This window comes from Mastigoproctus giganteus, chromosome 6 (assembly GCF_048544385.1).
Source record: "Mastigoproctus giganteus isolate SK-2022 chromosome 6, ASM4854438v1, whole genome shotgun sequence".
Classification (NCBI taxonomy): Eukaryota; Metazoa; Arthropoda; class Arachnida; order Uropygi; family Thelyphonidae; genus Mastigoproctus; species Mastigoproctus giganteus.
In genome coordinates, this window is record NC_143580.1 from 157,740,868 (window position 1) to 157,759,261 (window position 18,394).

The window sequence follows — 18,394 nt, forward strand, 5'->3', positions numbered from 1 at the left end:
ACAAACTAAAGACAGGTATAAAGGACATTTATAAGTGTCCTATAAGAATTACCAAAAAAGATCACATTATAGTCACATGACCAGCACGGCATATGATCTCTCCAATGGCTAAACGGGCCTGACAGCAGTGAACCATGCCTGATATAAAGGTGTCATAAGATTGTGTGGCAACAAATTTTTTTACAACATCATAGATCTTAGCTCACTAAGTGACTGAGGAGTTAGCTGTCAGCAAGCAATGCAATGTCCAAGAGTGTACCACACATTTCGACCAGAATTAAATCTGGTGATCAGGCTGGCCACAGCAGTTACTGGATATCTTCAGTTAAGATACTCCCCCATCACTTGAGTTCTATGTGCAGTGGCATTATTGTACATGAAAATAAAATCTGGGACAACCACACCCCTAAAAAGTCACAGAGTTTGATGATCTGTTCTCAGTACCTCTACATAGTTACAGTACCCCTATCAAAAACATGAAGAGGGGTGTAGCTATTGATCATCATTCCACCCAACACGAGAACACTGCCTCTGCTGTAAGTGTCCCTTTCTCTGACATTGGAGGGATGGTATTTCCATCCTTATTCCACATTCCTTATTTCCAGATGAAATAATGTTTAGAATCTGTTTGTATACTAAAACGGGGCTCATCAGAGCTGTACTCCATTTTTCAGGGCTCCATGTCACATGTTCATGGGCAAGTTTCAACGAGCTCTGTGATAGTTTGGAGTTAATAGGATTCAAATTATTCAAATTATATGGGATTCATAAATTAATTATTTTATTAGTCACCCAGAATTGCTTCTATACACCCATATATGTATTGCATCTGTAAATTGCATGTATTCTCTGGTCAATTTGCTTGTTTTGCTGGATGGAAAAAACCCCAGTTTCTGGGGTTTTTTTCATCCAGCAAAACAGGCAAACTTGGCAAAACTTGGCTTCCTTGCATAGGGTTCGCTTGAATCTTAACACAGTCTGGTTGGAAATGTTTTCACCTATGGCCGCAGCAACTTCAAGAGACAGATAGCAGTCTGATCTGGTTGATATAGCCCTCGGGTGACCTTGGCCAGCTCTTCTTGTAATGGTTCCTGTTTCCTGAAACTGCTTCCATAGCACCGAGATGACACTGTGTGACACATTAAGCCAATGTGCCACCTTTGCTTGTGACTGCCCAGCTTCAAGTCGTCCAATGGCCCGTTATCTCAAAGAATCATCTAAATGATGATGATTGCCATCCTGAGTACTAAAGATGTGGCTATCCAACTGTGCAAGCCAAAAAACGGGAATGAAGTGATGTGGTCACGATCTGTGTTTTTATAGGCATGAAAATTTGCATAATATGCAGCTCTGTAAGGTGGTAGATTAATTTTTATTGGATACTTGGAATTTGCATGTCAGGATGCCTATTATATCAAATATTCTCCTTCAGCAACACTATTTAAAATATTCATGAAAAACGTTTTTGTTCTGTTAATTTTGTGGAGTAGTGTATTATATGTATTGTTGTTAAAAGAAGGTCAAGTTAGTCTGAAATGCAAACATTTCATTATTTTTAAAAAAATTATTTGTTAAAGAAGATTGGGTTGTTATCTGTTGAGTAATATGACTGTGTTATGGTAGTCAATGTTGGTTAAAATAAATTGTCATGGTGTCCTATAGTTAAGTTCAACTAGGTTACGACATGAAGATTTGCATTTGCCAATCCAAACATATGTAAATGAACAGAACAAAAAAATATACAAACAAAAAATTAACTTTAGAGTAAGTTTACTGTATTCCATGATGATATGCATAATTTACTAGTAGAAGAGTATAAGACAGAGAACTAGTTATTGTTAATGTGGAAGAAAAGTCTGTAAATGCCATCCAGACATTGCCAGAATGTAGTGCCAGAACATTCTGGCCAAAGCTGGATTTCTATTAAAAAAAAAAAAAAAAGTCTTCTTTTTCTATTAAAAAACAAGTACGTACATATTCATACACTTTTTCTTGAGAAAGATAGGCACAGCTTACTTATCATGGCTACTATAATCTCCAATAAAAATTCTACAGGAATGGAAGGATATCAAATCAGAAACAGAAAATTACAATCCCTTGGTACTATTTGATTGAACATATAATTGTATAACTTGGCTCAGCAAAAATGAAAGTTCTGATTACATTCAGAAGATGGCTTGGCTTCTTCTAAATGTATCAGTGAGATAACTGTTTTTTTTTTTTTTTTTTTATTATTATTACCTCGTATCAGTGGTTCTGAAACTATGCCCTCCAGTACTCTGATGTGCCAGTACTGTGATGTTTCTTTGACTAATGCAAATCAGCTGCTAGGACAGCTTACAGAGTTTTGTCAATGATATACAGCAATTTTGCCAGCATGGATAAGGAGATAATTATTCCACTGTATAAAACCAATAACAAGGCCGCATCTTGAGTACTGCACACAAGTCTGGAAGTCTCATTTTGGAAGGATGTGAATCTGTTGGAATGGGTACAGAGAAGAGCAACAAAATTAGTGAGGGGAATGAAAGGGTAACCTTATCAATAAAGACTTCAGTTCTGCAAATTGCAATGTCTGGAAAGTAGGCACCAATGAGGAAATCTGATTCAGTACCTTGAACACCTATTAGGTGTTCAAGGTACTGAATGAATTGAGTAAGCTAAATGTTTCTAGCTTCCTTACTCTTGATCTGACAACACATATATGGATGCATAAATTCAAATTGAGAAAGAATGGTTGCAGGATAGATGCAAAATTCGGTTCAGCCAGAGGGTAGCTGATTGGTGAAACAAACCTCCATCTGGTACTGTTTGTGGAAGTGGATAGGTGAATAAATTTAAGAATGAACCAGACAAATTACACTGGTTGGCAAAATAACATTTTTTTTTTGCTCCCTGTTAAAATTCATGGTGATTTTTATAGATTTCACATGCTGAATTCAAATATGGTAACCATATTGCTGTAACACTCACCAATTTTAAGGGAGAAGGGATTAAAGTCAAAAACTAAGTTTCTAGTAAAAAATATTTTATATATTTTAAGAAAATGTTACATACAGTACTAAATATTAAACAATGGATCTATTAACCTTATTCTATTTACAAAAATGTTTATCTGATAACAAAACACTTTTTTTCATTTTTATAATCGTCTATTAGTGCCTCCCTTACAAGATTCCAACATATTTGGACTCCGTTTTCCCTGGTATACCATTTTTTCCATTCGAGAAATATCTTGATGAAACCGTTCACTATGTTCATCAGAGACCACTCCCAAGTTCTCAGGAAAAATGTTTAAATGGGAATGTAGGAAATGAAGCTTTAGCGACATGTTGCATCCCAACTCTCTGTACACTAAAATTAGCTGATCCACAATTTCACTGTAATTTTGTAATTTCTCACTGCCTAAAATGTTCTGGCAGATGTTTTGAATGCCTTCCAGGCTCTTATTTCCATAGCATTTAATTTTTTTGTGAATTCCTCATCTTGGAATAGCAGTTTGATTTGAGGACCCACAAAAATTCCCTTTTATCTTGGCCTCACTGGTTCAAGGAACCTTTTGCCTCAAAACAGGAAAATCCTTCTCCTTTTTGTCCACTGCTTTCATAAATATTTTTTTATCAAACCTAGCTTGATATGCAATGGAGGTAAACGGATTTTTGACTTATCCACCAAAGGAAGATATGCTACATTTCTCTGGGCTGGTGTAGTTTCTGAATGGTCTGGCCATATTTTTTAGTGTATCCACTTTGCAACCCAATCAGCAAAACTACAACTCAGCACAGATATTCCATTTTATATCCTGTAGCTCAGCATATTTTTTTCAAAAGAACCTGTAGGTTCTCATACATTTCCTTCATGTGAATTTCATGGGCCAATAGTATAGATGGATACTTATTTCGATTAAGAAGTAAAACTGCTTTCAAACTAACCTTGAATAAATTAATGAAAGCCTCCACTGCTTGGGATTGTGCTCCAGATGTAACTCTTTCATTAATTCCTGGTCATTGTTACAATAAATCAAAGCACTAACTATGGAATAATAGGTCGTTATGTTAGACTGCCTCTTCCTATAAAAAGACACCTTGAAACCCTTTACAAGAAGATTCCACTGCTGAAGCCATGATCCTAGTAATTGAGCCTTGGTTTTAGAGAGGTCCAAATCTCTGATAAAATCGTTCAATTCTGCCCAAGTGATTAGATGCAGCTTTGCAGTATCAAGAGTTGAAAAATCTGGATCTGCACTTGTTCTGGGTTCTGCATCTTCTGGAACAGGGGTGGGAAAAAAAAAAAGGCAGCCATATCTGGCCCAAGAGCTGGATATGGCGCGCTGAGCATTCTATCTGGCCAGCAGGACTTTGAAGGAGCATACGAAAAAAATCCTGTAGCTCAGTCTAGTTAAAGAGATTTGAAGGGCACCAGGAACTATAAAATAAAGACAGCTTGTCTTTATTCCTAGAATTCTACTCACCCCCCTCAGACAGTACCATACTGAGAACTTTTCGCTTGCCTTTTCCTTTCATTTCAAGTTATATACTTCATAGAAATTAGTGAGTCATAATGCTGTCCCTTAGCAAAGGTTTCCGAAACCATAAGTCAGTTGTTTGTGCTTGATGAAGAAACATCAGACCTGTTTACTGACCTTCAATTTTTCAAAGTTGCAGGATAAAGCCATAAAGATAAGTTAACTCTTTTTATTTCGATCTGATGAACAGAGCTGATGAAAGTTTGGTCAAATAAACCAATTCATGAGAAGGAAGTAAAATTGCGATTTAACTTCTTAACCTTCTTCTTTTCTTCGAAACATTGGTTTGAAAAGAGGAGTAATCTGTTAATTAAACAGAGAATGTTAAAAGTTCAGATTAAAGTTTATATGCAGAATTTTCGTTTTGAGAAATTTTAAAAAGAGTTACTTGTTATACATTAATTGATTTTACCAAGAAGATAATTATAAAACTTTCTTCTACTTTTAATAAAGCAGAAATAATGATTAATTGTCTGGTACTTATAAATAAATATTATAGTTTTTGTTGGTTGTAATTATCTGTATATAGGCATTTTTTTTTAGATTACCCAAAATGGAGGGAATAAAGAAAAAGAAAGTTGATTCCGAATGCAAGAAGTTTCAAATATTTTTTTACTCACATTAACGGCAATGCAATTTGTTTTGTGTGCAAAGAAAAAGTGGCAACGTTAAAGGAATATAATTTAAAAGGACACTTTACAACAAAACATGCCGAGACTTTTGTTAATCTTTCAGAAAACAAAATTAAAAATAAGGCTGCTGAACTATTAAGCATTATCAATAAACAGCAGAAAATGTTTTTAAAACCAATTTCTAACGAAGTAGCTAAAACGAAAGCTAGTTGTTGAGTTGCCCATAGGATTGCTAAGAGGGGCAAGCCTTTTGTGGATGGAGAATTTTAAAAGAGGTGTATCGTGATGGTAGCAGAGCTGTTATGCCCAGAAAAAAAGAAAATGTTTGAAGGTATAAGCTTGTCAAGGCCATAGTAAGATGAATAGATGAAATTTCAGATTGCTTACTTTGGACGAGAGCTGTGATATTAAGGATATGGCTCAATTGTCAGTTTTTATTAGAGGAATAAATTATTTTGATATAGTTCAGGAATTAGCAGGATTGCAACCAATAAAATGGACAGCAACTGGTGAAGATTTGTTAGTTGCTTTAAATTAGTTAGAAAGCCAGTTAAAGATAAAATGGAGAAATATTATTAGCATTACTACAGATGGAAGTCCGAATTTTACTGACAAAAGTTTTTATTGGAATGCTAAAAAAGCTGACAGGCCAAGTTAAAAAAAAAAGACCATTCCAGCAAAGACATATTATTATTTCATTGTATTATTCACCAAGAAGTATTATGCAAGTTCTTACTCTATAATATTTAATAAAGCCTGTAAAAAATGTTGTTAAATTTGTTAGATCTAATGCTCTCAATCATCGTCAGTTCTCAAATTTTCTTGAAGACATTGACAGTCAATACAACAATATTCCATACCACACAGAGATACGATGGCTAAGTTTGAGCCTAGTTTTAACAAGAGTTTGGGACTTATGAGAGGAAATAATTAATTTCTTTGTTAGAAATGAAAGAAAAGAGTGAATACGTCAAAACATTTAAAAATGAAAATTGGCTGAATGACTTTTCTTTTTCAGTAGATACAATCAACTAATTACCTGAACAAACTAATTAGACCTTGCAAGGGGAAAAACATTTCATTTTTGAAATGTACAGTGCAGTGAAATCTTTCATGACTAAATTGTTATTTTTATAAAATTTGAAAAACAAACAACTGTTTCACTTCCCAACTTTGAGAACTCATTAGGGGAAGATATTTCAAGACAGCGTGGATAAATATAATGAAAGTGTAATGAATTTGAATGGAGAATTTTCAAAGAGATTCAAAGATTTCAAAAAAATTGAAAAACAGTGCGCCCTAATATCTTTACTCTTTCTTTTCCAATTCAGGAGTGTCCACCAGATGTTCAGTTGGAACTGATCGACTAACAGTCTGATGACAGAATAAAAGAAAATTTCCAGAGCTTGCCTTTAATTAAATTTTATTCTTCATTTTGTCAAAATAAATTCAAAAATGTAAGAACATTGACCCAGAAAATGATGATTTTTGGCTATACTTATATTTGTGAAAAAACATTTTCCAACATGAATTTTAACAAAAACAGATATTGATCACAAATAACAGATTAATCTTCAAGCACTTCTTAGAATTTCTTCACGTGGACTCGACTTTGACGTAGATAAAATAGTAAAGGATAATCTTCGATATTACAGATTGCATTAAGTATTTATAATAAAGCTTATTTTTTCCACAGATTGCCTTAACATGTTTAAAATTCGATATTATCTTAAATGTTTTTTTTTTTTATTTATTTATCAAAGTTCAATTCATTCAACATTGAATTATGTATTTTTCTGTATGAAAAATAAATTATTTACTTAATGTATTTTTTCATTGGATTCATCCTTTTCAATTGAATCTTTCTTCAATTTCAATTTGATATTTCTTAAAAATATCAAAATCGAATTTCTGCATAATTACATAGCTTAGCTACAACCACAAGTTGTTACCGCAAAGTAAAAGGGTTTAATTTTTGGAAGAAAAATAAATCAGGACTGACACAACTAAATAATTATGCTAGATTTAATTATATAATACTATATAATAATGCTGCATTAATTTACGTACTGTATTTTACGAATGCAAACACACTTAATGAAAAAATAAGAAGGGGAAGTTTTCACACACACACACAGGCTCGCGGACAGGTGTGCAGATAACTGACCAGCCCGCGAGGAAAAATAATTGCCCACTCCTGTTCTGGAGACTCCTTTTCTGATCCTGAATCAGAGTCAAGTCCATAAGTTTCTGGTGACTTTGGCACTGGCAATGTAAGGAATCAGCCTTAGAAGTTATATTGGGATACTCTACTTTATGCTTGGATTTCCCAGAAAAACCAGAAATATTGGTCATACAAAAGTAACAATCATTTATGAGGTCTCGAGGTTCCTGCCATATCACTAGAACAGCAAAAAGCATTGATTTATGACTACCTCTAAGCCAGGCTGTTAATGTCGTTGAACATAATCTACAGGAAATTTTTGGATTTTATCTTGTATGAAATATAAATTCCATAAAAAATAAATTGTTTACTTAATGTATTTTTTCATTGAATTCATCCCTTTTCAATCAAATCTTTCTTAAAATTAAATTCACTTTCTTTCCAAAATAGAGTTCATAGGCTTTTATCACAAGTTGTGACAGTGGGTTCTGCTGTGATTTTAATATCACTTCTCCACAAATGCAGCAAAAAAGCTATCAGGATTATTTCAATAAGAATGTAACGTATTTCATGCATGGCTAAGGTACACACACATATAAGAACACAATTAAGAAATTGTAGATTTTTATTTCTAATTTAATGCACACAACACTTGTTTACAAACGCTAATTCACTAAAACACTTGTTCACCACTCACTTTCTGAAATATGCAATGCATACACTTTTTGAAATACAAAAATGCTTGCTTGGTGCGGAACCCACTCGTATACATACTGGTAGAGAAATTTCTAGAAGGTTCAATGTTTCTAGAGAACTCCATCAAAAGTTCCAGAACCTTCTAGAAACATCCCGACCTTTCTTCTGCACATAACAATATTCTAGAATGTTGTTCTGGAAAATTTTTAACAATATCGAATGACACAGAATGCTGAATACTCTAGAAATCTGCTGAATGTTGTAGGGAAAAAAATAAATAGATGGAAATAATGATAAACCAACTACAGGTCTTGGTTTTTGGTTATTAACTTGTGATATTTGAAAACTGAGGGTGATGAGAACTTTAAGCACATATCTGAATTTTTGAACATAATTCCTACGAGAATCTGAAAAAATTATTTCTGGGAGAAATTGATGCTGACCGGTGTTATTAGAGGTGATGTGGAAAGTTTTTTTGTGTTTTTTTTTTTTTTTTGGTTTATGCTGTATAAGCTTGTTTCCTTCCATCATTTGCCCTGAGAGCTCAGTCCTGGGATAATTTTTCTGGTCCATTGTTCTGGATGAGTTTCTTGAGATGGATCTCAGGCATGCAGCAGCCTTGGCCTTTGACGAAAACCTGGTCCTCATCCTCCATGCAAATACAAGAACAGAGCTGGAAAATCGCACTAATACCAACCCTCAATAAGCTTCAGTGGGCTACCATACGGAGGCTGGTTATCTCAGGTGATAAAACAAAATCTATTCTTCTGAATGACACCCTCAGTCCTCAATGGCCCTGGCCATCAAAAGTTGCTGTAACTTCCATTAAAATGTCACTGGAAATTAAGTATCATGGAATTATTCTGGACATGAAGCTAAAATTTAACCCCCATCTTAACATTTAGCTTCTAAAATCAGGAAAAATTTGCAGCAATAATCACCTTCATTTGTCAAGCAGACTGGGGCCTTAGGTGGAGCGTATTGGTGGCTAATATACAAGACCATTTTCATACCTATTATCTGCTATGGTGCCAGTGTCTGGTGCAGCAGAGCAGCACTAGCATGTAACAAAAGGAAACTAGACTCCATCCAGAGAACAATCCTCCTCGCTATAACAAGTGCATGCTGTACTGTTAGCACACCAGCCTTCCAAGTCCTTGCTGGCTTCATTTGGCTCCATCCTGAAGTCATCAGACAACAGCCTCTTCCAACGTATAAAGAAAAACTTGCCTGCTGAGGCCTCCAGATTTACACTTGACCTCACTAATGAGCACAAGTAAGAATGTAAAAGATTTACTTAAGGCGTCTACTGTCTAGGAGCAGTGGGACGTGACCACTAAAGGAGCCATCACTAAAATGTTTATTCCGATAGTCAATATCACAAGTCTAATGCCTCCTTCCTTGTTTTTCATGGGTTTATGTGTCATTTTTGTTACTAACTGGCCATGGAGTGTTCAACCGAAAACTGACCAGTCTAGGTGTTGCTGACAATCCCCTCTGCCACTATGATACCCCTGAGGACTGGAAGCATGTTATATATTACTGTCCACCCATGATGACCTCAGAAACTGCCTTATTACTACCATACCATCACTTTATTCACATGGGCTGTGTTCAAGCACAGAGGAACAAATCTTCAAAATAATTTACAAGCAATTACCATAACTAACCTGAAATTCTCACCACGAATGTTTCCCTCAACTTACTCACAATCCATGACATCCACAGATCAGTTATGCTGACAATGATACTCACCAGTTACAGTGTCAATTTTATCTTCACCTAATGTCCAGATGAACATTCTTCCCTGCCATTCACCTATCCTTTCTATCCTCTCATTCTGCCTACCTCTCTTGCCTATTTCCCCCTTTTTTTTTTCTTGGCCTTCCCCAGAATCTCCAGGATTGGCATAGTCAGAATAATGATTATAAAATAAAAAGGTGGGTTTGCTGGATCATGGTCTTGGACACACTGCTGGTTGTCCCCTGATTAAAGTCCTTGGTCATCCATCCCACTGTTTTTCCATCTATGTGGACAGGGCAACAGTTGCCTGGTGACTCCTGCTCTGTCCACTATTTGTCCACTCTTTGAACACCTTAACTCCAGCACTCCTGCAGTATTAACAATGGCCATCAAAATGCACAGTATCCATAATATTGCCATCCTTCAACCAGTACCCGACAATCATCCTTTTTCAAAGTCTGTCAGCTCGTGTTCCTTTCCCATGTCAATCAAGTACTTCACATGGGTCACATGCCACAAACCTGCAGTATTAACATTTACCAGTTCTTGCCATGACACAAGTCACTAGGTTGGAAGTAATGACTGATTGCTAAAATACGGAATAATCATATCTTGACTCTGTGTGTGTGTGTGTGTGTGTGTGTGTGTGTGTGTGTGTGTGTGTGTGTGTGTGTGTGTGTGTGTGTGTGTGTGTGTGTGTGTGTGTGTACAGAGAGGACAAATCCTGCACCTGATATTGTTACATGTACATTATTTAGTATTGTTACATGTACATTATGCAACTAAACTTCTATGCAAGTAGCAGGCTGGTTTTTCAACGAGCAGATAACTTTTCCAATATCTGCTCACTGGCCGCTTTGACATGGCTAGGCTGTCAATTGATCATTTTGATGTCAACTTCAATAATTGAAATATTTCTGTACTGAGAGTTCTTCCATCTTGCCTATCCCCAACACACATCACTATTTGGGAATATATTTATGGCTGGATGCAGTTCATTTCCTTGCATGGCAGAATGGGTTCTCTAGCATTTTTTTTTTTTTTTTTAAATGGAGTTTATAATTATGAAATACTATCACTTTGGACAAAAAATAAAACATAAAAATTCCTATTGTCACTAAGAATTTAATGTTTTATTTTAAAAGTATGTAGTGCTTTAAGAAAAATAAATATGCAAATAATAAGTTTCATATTCGGTTACATCATAACTAATAAAAATGGCACATGCCATTTTTATTAGGTTATGTGTTATTTTTGTTAGGTTATGGCATAAGGCTTTTATAATTTTTTTTCTTTAAAATGACCTTAATCACTATATTATAATTATTATAATTTACATTTACAGTACATATGTGTACTTACAATAAAAAAAAATTCATTGCCAATTATATACACATGGCTTTAAGTGTCAAAAGTTGAGGTGCAAGAAATCAAGCCTACTGTCAAACTGATATACCACTTTTTTTCTTTTTTTTTTTTAATACACTACTGAAATTATGTAGAATGTGCTTTAGAACTTCACATTTAGTGAAGTTCTGAAGTTCATTCTGATAAAACAAAATTAAAAATATTCACATCTGGTCCCATTACAAGTTTTAACACTGGGAGATCAGACATCCCAAATGATCTTTCATGAGATGCAAAGGATAGCACCTGATGAAGAGTTAAATCTTTGAAATTATAGTATTTGTTTATCATGCGAAAAGACCTTTTTATCTGAACCTGTCTTTCAAGAACAATTCAAAATTTGTAGTGGCAGCAATAAAATCTTTTTTTGCCTGAAATGACAATACAATACATTTGATTAAAAGTTATATTTTAGTTTCGTCCACTGTCTTTCAACAAATCATTATCTTCCTTATTTCAAAACCGTTATGATTCTCTACTATTCTGAAAGAACAAGTTTAAAACAGGTGGCAGCTTTATTATAATATCACATGAATTCTGAAAACAATATTTACATAAAATTCAATCTATGGTTCTCACACTTGTGCACGAACAACAGTATACGATAATTATTTAGAGAAACTTTCTCATTCACTTTTTTATTCTTTATAATAGCTGTAGAGTAGGAGTGGCCAACTTAATTTGTGATGTGATCTACTTTTTTCCTTCAAAATGTGCCACGATCTACCATCTCAAAAATTTCATTGCAAACACTGCACAAATCTAGCGATGACTCTATATTTAAAATTCATCGTGATTGACCGAAATTAAATCCGCGATCGACTCGTTGGCCACCCCTGCTGTAGAGGAAGTGATATATGAAACCTTTAAAAATAAGATGGTACAGTATAATGATGTTAATAGTTTTTCTTTTTAGAAAATAACTACTGTCACCACAAATGAGATATTTTAAATTTTACAATGCTTATAGTACTGTTGAGCAGGTGGAGGGGAACTTTTGTCACTTAAGTGTTTTTTTTTAATTTATTTTAATATAAACTATTAATAACATGAATATTTTTTAAGTCTGAAGTACAATTAGTATGATGATCAATAAAAAAAGAATATGCAATCGCCCTACAAGAATTTAAATTTATGGTAGGAAATGTAATCATACATTTATATGAAAGTCTTCTACTTTATATTACTACCATACAAAAATTTTTAATACTATTTTTGGCTTTGAATTGCGAAAGCAGGTTATACGCTTATAAATGTTCTGTTGCAAAAAAAGTCAGTCAGTGAAAGCTGTTTTTTTTTTTTTTTTATATATTTCTTTTTTTTTCTTTTTTTCTTATATATTTTTTCTGCCTGCTCCTGTGACACCAGTGCATTCTGCCTGGTCCTACAGGCAGTACTGTAGCTAGAGCTTTTGCCACCCGGGGCAGTCACCTGAGTTTGCCACCCCTCTCAATACACACCAAAAATACTACAAAAAGTCAAAACGACGTAGAGGGAAATAAATTAAAACACTATGTTTATTTTTGAAGTAAAACTAATTCCAACATTCTAAAATGTTATTTTTCTTGCTTTTCTGTTAAAATCGTTGATGACATTGTCGAAGTCTACTTCATCACTCAGTTGCTGTTCTATAGACAGTATGGCAAGATTTCTTAAATGCAAGGTACTCGTTGTAGATCTTAGGTAATTCTTAATCAATTTTAATTTAGAAAAACTCCTCTCACAACTAGCAACACTTACAGCAATTGTGAGGAAAATTCGCAGTAGTATTGTACTGACAGTGCGGTGCCGCTCAAATGTGTACTGACAGTGCGGTGCCACTCAAATGTGTACTGACAGTGCAGTGTCGCTGCTGAGATGCAGCGCTGCAGTATAAACAATAAACCAATCGTCGTGCCATACGTTTTATTTTTAAGAATTTGAATTATAGTATGAGAGGGAAATGTAACAGTTTTGTTATATTTATATTTTATTTATTTTAGTTGTAAGTATAGTTGTTAAAAACTAATTATTAATTAAATAATAAAAATTACTAAGTTAACATAAATAAAAGAATCGTCGAAAAATAAAATTGTCTCAAATTGTCTCACGTGAAAAGTGCTGCCCCCACCACCCCCTAGCTACACCACTGCCCACAGGAGCAGGGAGGTCTGCAGGAGATTTGAAGATTTACTTAACAAGTACAGGTCAATGTTGAAAAAAAGTCTAGAGTTAGAGTTAAATTTGAAAGTGTCTGTAATGCTGCACAGACATGATAGGAGGGACTATATATGATGAGAGCCTTGTCAATCAGTCTGGCACTGGAAAGACTGCGCAAGGCTTATGGAACAGAATTTTTCTCAGCGTGGTCTGTGCTCATTAACAGGAGAGATTGCTTCTACGGGGATGGGATACACTTAAATAGAAGGGGTGCAAGAGTGTTTGCTAATGCTATTGAGGCAGTGTTAGGCGGGTCAGAAAACTGCTAGCTTCGGGGGATTCACAGACTAAAAGATTAACATTAGTCACAGGCAGAGGTGAAAGTGATTCTTATACTGCTTCTATTAGAATGAGCAGCGGCCTAGAGGGTGGTATGCTGGGGGTTTCAGGGACTGGTGGAAGTCATCATGGAACAAATCAATACATGGACTATGTTAGGGTAACTAAGAGTAAGAACAGGTGCATATATACTTGCATGTACACCAATGCTAGGAGTACAGTAAATAAATTTGATAAATTTGAAGTGCTAGTCAAGGCATCAAAGGTGAAATATTATTGGGATATCATAGACATGGTGTCACACACATATAAGCAGTGCAGAATTGGAATTTAGGGAGTAAAATGTATTCAGAAAGGATACAGGATAGGAAGGGAGGAGGAGTTATGCTGTTAGTTATGAAACATAAAATCTAAGGAAGTGCATCCAGCTGACATAGATAGATGGGTACAATGTTGAGTCAGTTTGGTGTGAAAAGTGCTGGGGGAAAAAAATGAGAGTAGGAGTGTGTTATAGGCCTAATGACTCTAATGTACAGAGAACTAGAGTGGGCCAGTAAATCAGAATGTCTTATAACAGGATTATAATTTCCCAGATATTTGACTGGAAGTTGTAGGTTGGTCATTCACACACTAGAAAGACTTTTGTGAATTTATTGGATGACTGTTCTCTACAGCAGCATGTTTGAGAGGCAACCAGAGAGAGTAATACTCTTGATTGGTTATCAGCAGTGATTATTTGTGCATTAAGAATTTGCAGATAAAGGAACCACTAGGTAGCAGTGAACAGTGTACTGATGTCGGATTTACTTAAACATATAACTACCATCTGGGATAAAGGAAAAGGTTTTTGCTTCCGTAAATGTGACTACAGTGATCTCGGACAGTTTTTAAATTCTATACTGTAGGACCAACAGTAAATTCTAAATGGGAAGCATTCAAGGAATTAATCTTGGAAGCTACTAGGCCAGAGGTTCCCAAATTTTCTCGGTTCACAGCACCCTTAGTGTCCCAGTAATTTTTTCACTGCACCCCTAGGCCAAAAAAATACCTAACACAGTGGTTTTCGACCTTTTAATAATCTGATTCCATCTGTGTATATATACATAATATTATAAAAAAATATGTTATACGATAGTTATTATAATAATATAATTATAAACAAAATTGCAATTCACAATACAAATTATATATACTTATATAATAATTTTATTCTTTATGTAGATAAATGTACTAAATAAACATCAATTATAGATCACCAAAAAATTAAAAAGATACAGTACGAAAGATACCGTACAAATTTATATATAATGAAATAAATATATAAATTTAAAAAAAAAGTTAAATAACTTAAACCCAAATTACATGGCACCCCTGGAATGTTGTTGCAGCACCCTGGCTGAAAACCACTGTACTAGGCTTTTCGTACCAACTAAGAAATACTGTTCAAGGTTTAGGCCTAAACGGATGTCAGATGAAATAATGAGTCTAGTCGTAGTAAAGAAAAGTGCATGAGATGCATATCAATTATCAGGTGACACAGAAGCCTATGGTAGATATAAGCTAGTCTGTAATCAAATTGGTCCTTGAGGTTGTCACAGACATTCTCTCAGATATGCCAGACAAGCTGTTCTTGCTACCTGGGAGTCTAAAACGCTGATGGAACTGATATTCGGGTGATACTCAAGTCAAAGTGGACCCAATTTCGGCGAAGTCCGGACGGTCTATGACAGCCAAATCCTCTGCTTGCACCTTCATGATGGTGGGACTGTTATTAATCCTGGGTATAACCTTCATGCACAAGTACATGGTGGGTGACCACCCAGGTGTGAACCAACGTAAGCAGGGGTCGAGGTGCAGCGCCCACACCACATGGAGGAATGCCGCCCCTCTATGTTACCAGGCAGTACTAGGTGGTAGATGACTCATCAACCGGTGAAATACCACCACTTTGCTTATTGGAGGCTTGAAGTGGTGGAACCCATGTTTAGTCTCTAGAGCTAAGTACCGGCCAACCCTTCCCTATCTCTTCAATCATGCAGTATGATTGATGATTTTTGAGGTTATGATGAATGTCGTGGCGAGATCCAATATTCCTTACATTTCGAGGGTACAGCTCTAAAACGGTGTTTGCAGGCCAGCCGCTAGTTAGTACACCGGACTGAAACTATTGGTAACTCTCTAGGAAGCTTCCGGATCAGCTAGTGTATAATCTTGCTACCTCTACTCTGCCAGACAGTGACTGGAGGGAGTCCGAGTAGTGTGTATGCGGGAAGCATTGTCGAGGCCACGTTATGTCAAGGATCTGGGTATATTCTTACATGTACGCCATATCCAAAAATTTCATTACTTCATACTGCATGTCCCACCCACTTTTTCTTACTATTGAATACACCATGAATTGTAAAAAAATAGAGCAAGCTTATCTGCGAAAAGATCTAAACCTCCCAAGGACTTCCTAATTCATTTCACAAATATACGTGGTCTCAATTCTAATCTCAATGATGCCCATTTCCACTTGCAGTCTTCCAAACCCCATGTACTTTTTCTGACTGAATCTCGGTTATCAGTTGATTCAACTACTGCTCATCTCAGATGTCCAAATTATTTGCTGTATGATTCCTTTCGTCTCAAAGGTGGTACTTGTGCATATGTCCGTTCTGATATTCCCTGTCAGAGACTTGGCAATTTGGAATCTCCTCTCTTTGATCTTCTCTGGCTTAAAATCTCTCTACCTCATTGTGTAAAATTCATCTGTTGTCTCTACCGTTCTCCCAACTCCACTAATCACTTGGAGCTCTTTGACTTCCTCTCTTTGCAACTTGACTTTCTCCAGTCCAACTTTCCTAACAATGAGGTAATTTTCCTTGGTGATTTTAACGTTCACAACTCCAGCTGGCTTCCGTTTTCTAGTCACACCGACCCAGCAGGTCGAGATGCTGAGGCTTTTGCAATTACTAACGACCTAGCACAGATTGTTCATTTACCTACAAGAATACCGGACAATCCTAATCATACAGCCAATACGCCTGATCTTTTTCTCACAAACAACCCTTCTAAGTACAAGGTTGAAGTGAGAGGTCCTTTAGGCACTTCAGATCACAACTTGGTGATTCCCTCTTCTCCAATGGAACCTTTATTTCATGGCTATTCCCAACCTCGTATTGTTTGGCATTACAAGAATGCAAAATGGGATGACCTGCGAGACTTCTTTTCTTCGGTCTAATTACTGTTTCAAAACTTCTGATGTCAACGTTTGCTCAGATCGTGTCAGTGAAATTATTCTTGCAGGAATGGAATCCTTTATCCCACACTCCACTTTAAAATCTTGTCCTTTATCTAAACCTTGGTTTTCCAATAAATGTGCTAAGGCTGTCCAAGAGAAGAATGTTGCATATCATAATTGGCTTGTTTCTAATTCTTCAGTTTCATTTTCTGCCTACACCAAAGCTCGCAACAATTGTAAAGCAGTTATTAATCAGTCCAAACTAGAGTTTGAACAGGCTAAGAGTAGAAAACTTGCTTCTTGCCCTAATGGTCGCCGAGCATTCTGGTCTCTTGCCAAAGCCATTGGCCGCAACTTTTGCCCATCTCTGCTCCCACCTCTGTCCAAACCAGATGGTTCTGTTGTCACTTCAGCCAAGGATAAAGCTGACCTGCTAGCATCCCATTTTTCTTTGAGCTCATGTATTAATGATCTTGGTAAAACACCTCCCACCATTCCTAACACGCTCCATTCAATGCCTCCTGTGGTCTTCCGTCAAAAGGATATCAGAAGGATTTTGATGAATCTTGATGCTAAGAAAGCTCCAGGTCCTGATGGTATTTCTCCACTTGTTCTCAAAACCTGTGCTCCTGAACTTACTCCTATTCTTTGCCGCCTTTTTCACTTTCTTATTCCAAAGGTGTTTTTCCTTCTGCTTGGAAATTTGCTCATATCCAGCCAGTTCCTAAAAAGGGTGACAAATCCCTCCCATCCAATTATCGTCCCATTGCAATTACTTCTACTCTTTCTAAAGTAATGGAGAAATCAATTAACCGCCAACTCTTAAACTACCTAGAAACCTTCCGTCTGATCAACGATCGCCAGTATGGATTCCGTCAGTGTCGATCCACTGGTGATATTCTGGCTTATGTTACCCATTTATGGACTAATTCAATGGAAAGGTTCGGTGAAACACAAGTAGTTGCTCTTGACATCTCAAAAGGCTTTTGATCGTGTTTGGCATAAAGGTCTTCTAAACAAGCTTCCATCTTATGGTTTGCCAACTGTTTTTAGTAATCGGTTATCCAATTTTCTCTCTGATCGCTCACTGAGGGTGATGGTAGATGGCTCTCTGTCTTCTAACTTCTCCACTAATGCCGGTGTCCCCCAAAGGTTCAGTTCTTTCCCCCACTCTTTTCCTCTTGTATATCAATGACCTTCTTCCATTGACTGGAAATCCTATCCATAGTTTTGCCGATGATAGCACATTGCATTCAACTTTCCATTTTGAGAAACCTTGTCCAGCTCAATCAGCTTCAAGTTCTCGAAAATCTGTTGCCAATTCCTTAAATGCCGATCTTCAGGTAATTCTCCAGTGGGGCAAAGACAACTTAGTTAATTTCAACCCTTCTAAAACTCAATCTTGTCTTATATCTCGCAAAACGGATTCTTCTGCTCCTATGCTTATCTTTAGTGACACTCCGATTTCTAGGCAAAATGATATATCTCTTTTGGGGATTACCCTGACTTCTAATCTCTCTCTCTTG

General features: G+C 36.1%; 1 protein-coding gene across 1 annotated transcript in view; it reads right to left on the bottom strand.

The window, feature by feature from the left end:
• The window catches only part of LOC150084683 (uncharacterized), a 169,296-nt gene that overhangs the window by 125,194 nt on the left and 25,708 nt on the right, over positions 1-18,394 (bottom strand). The window lies entirely within an intron of this gene.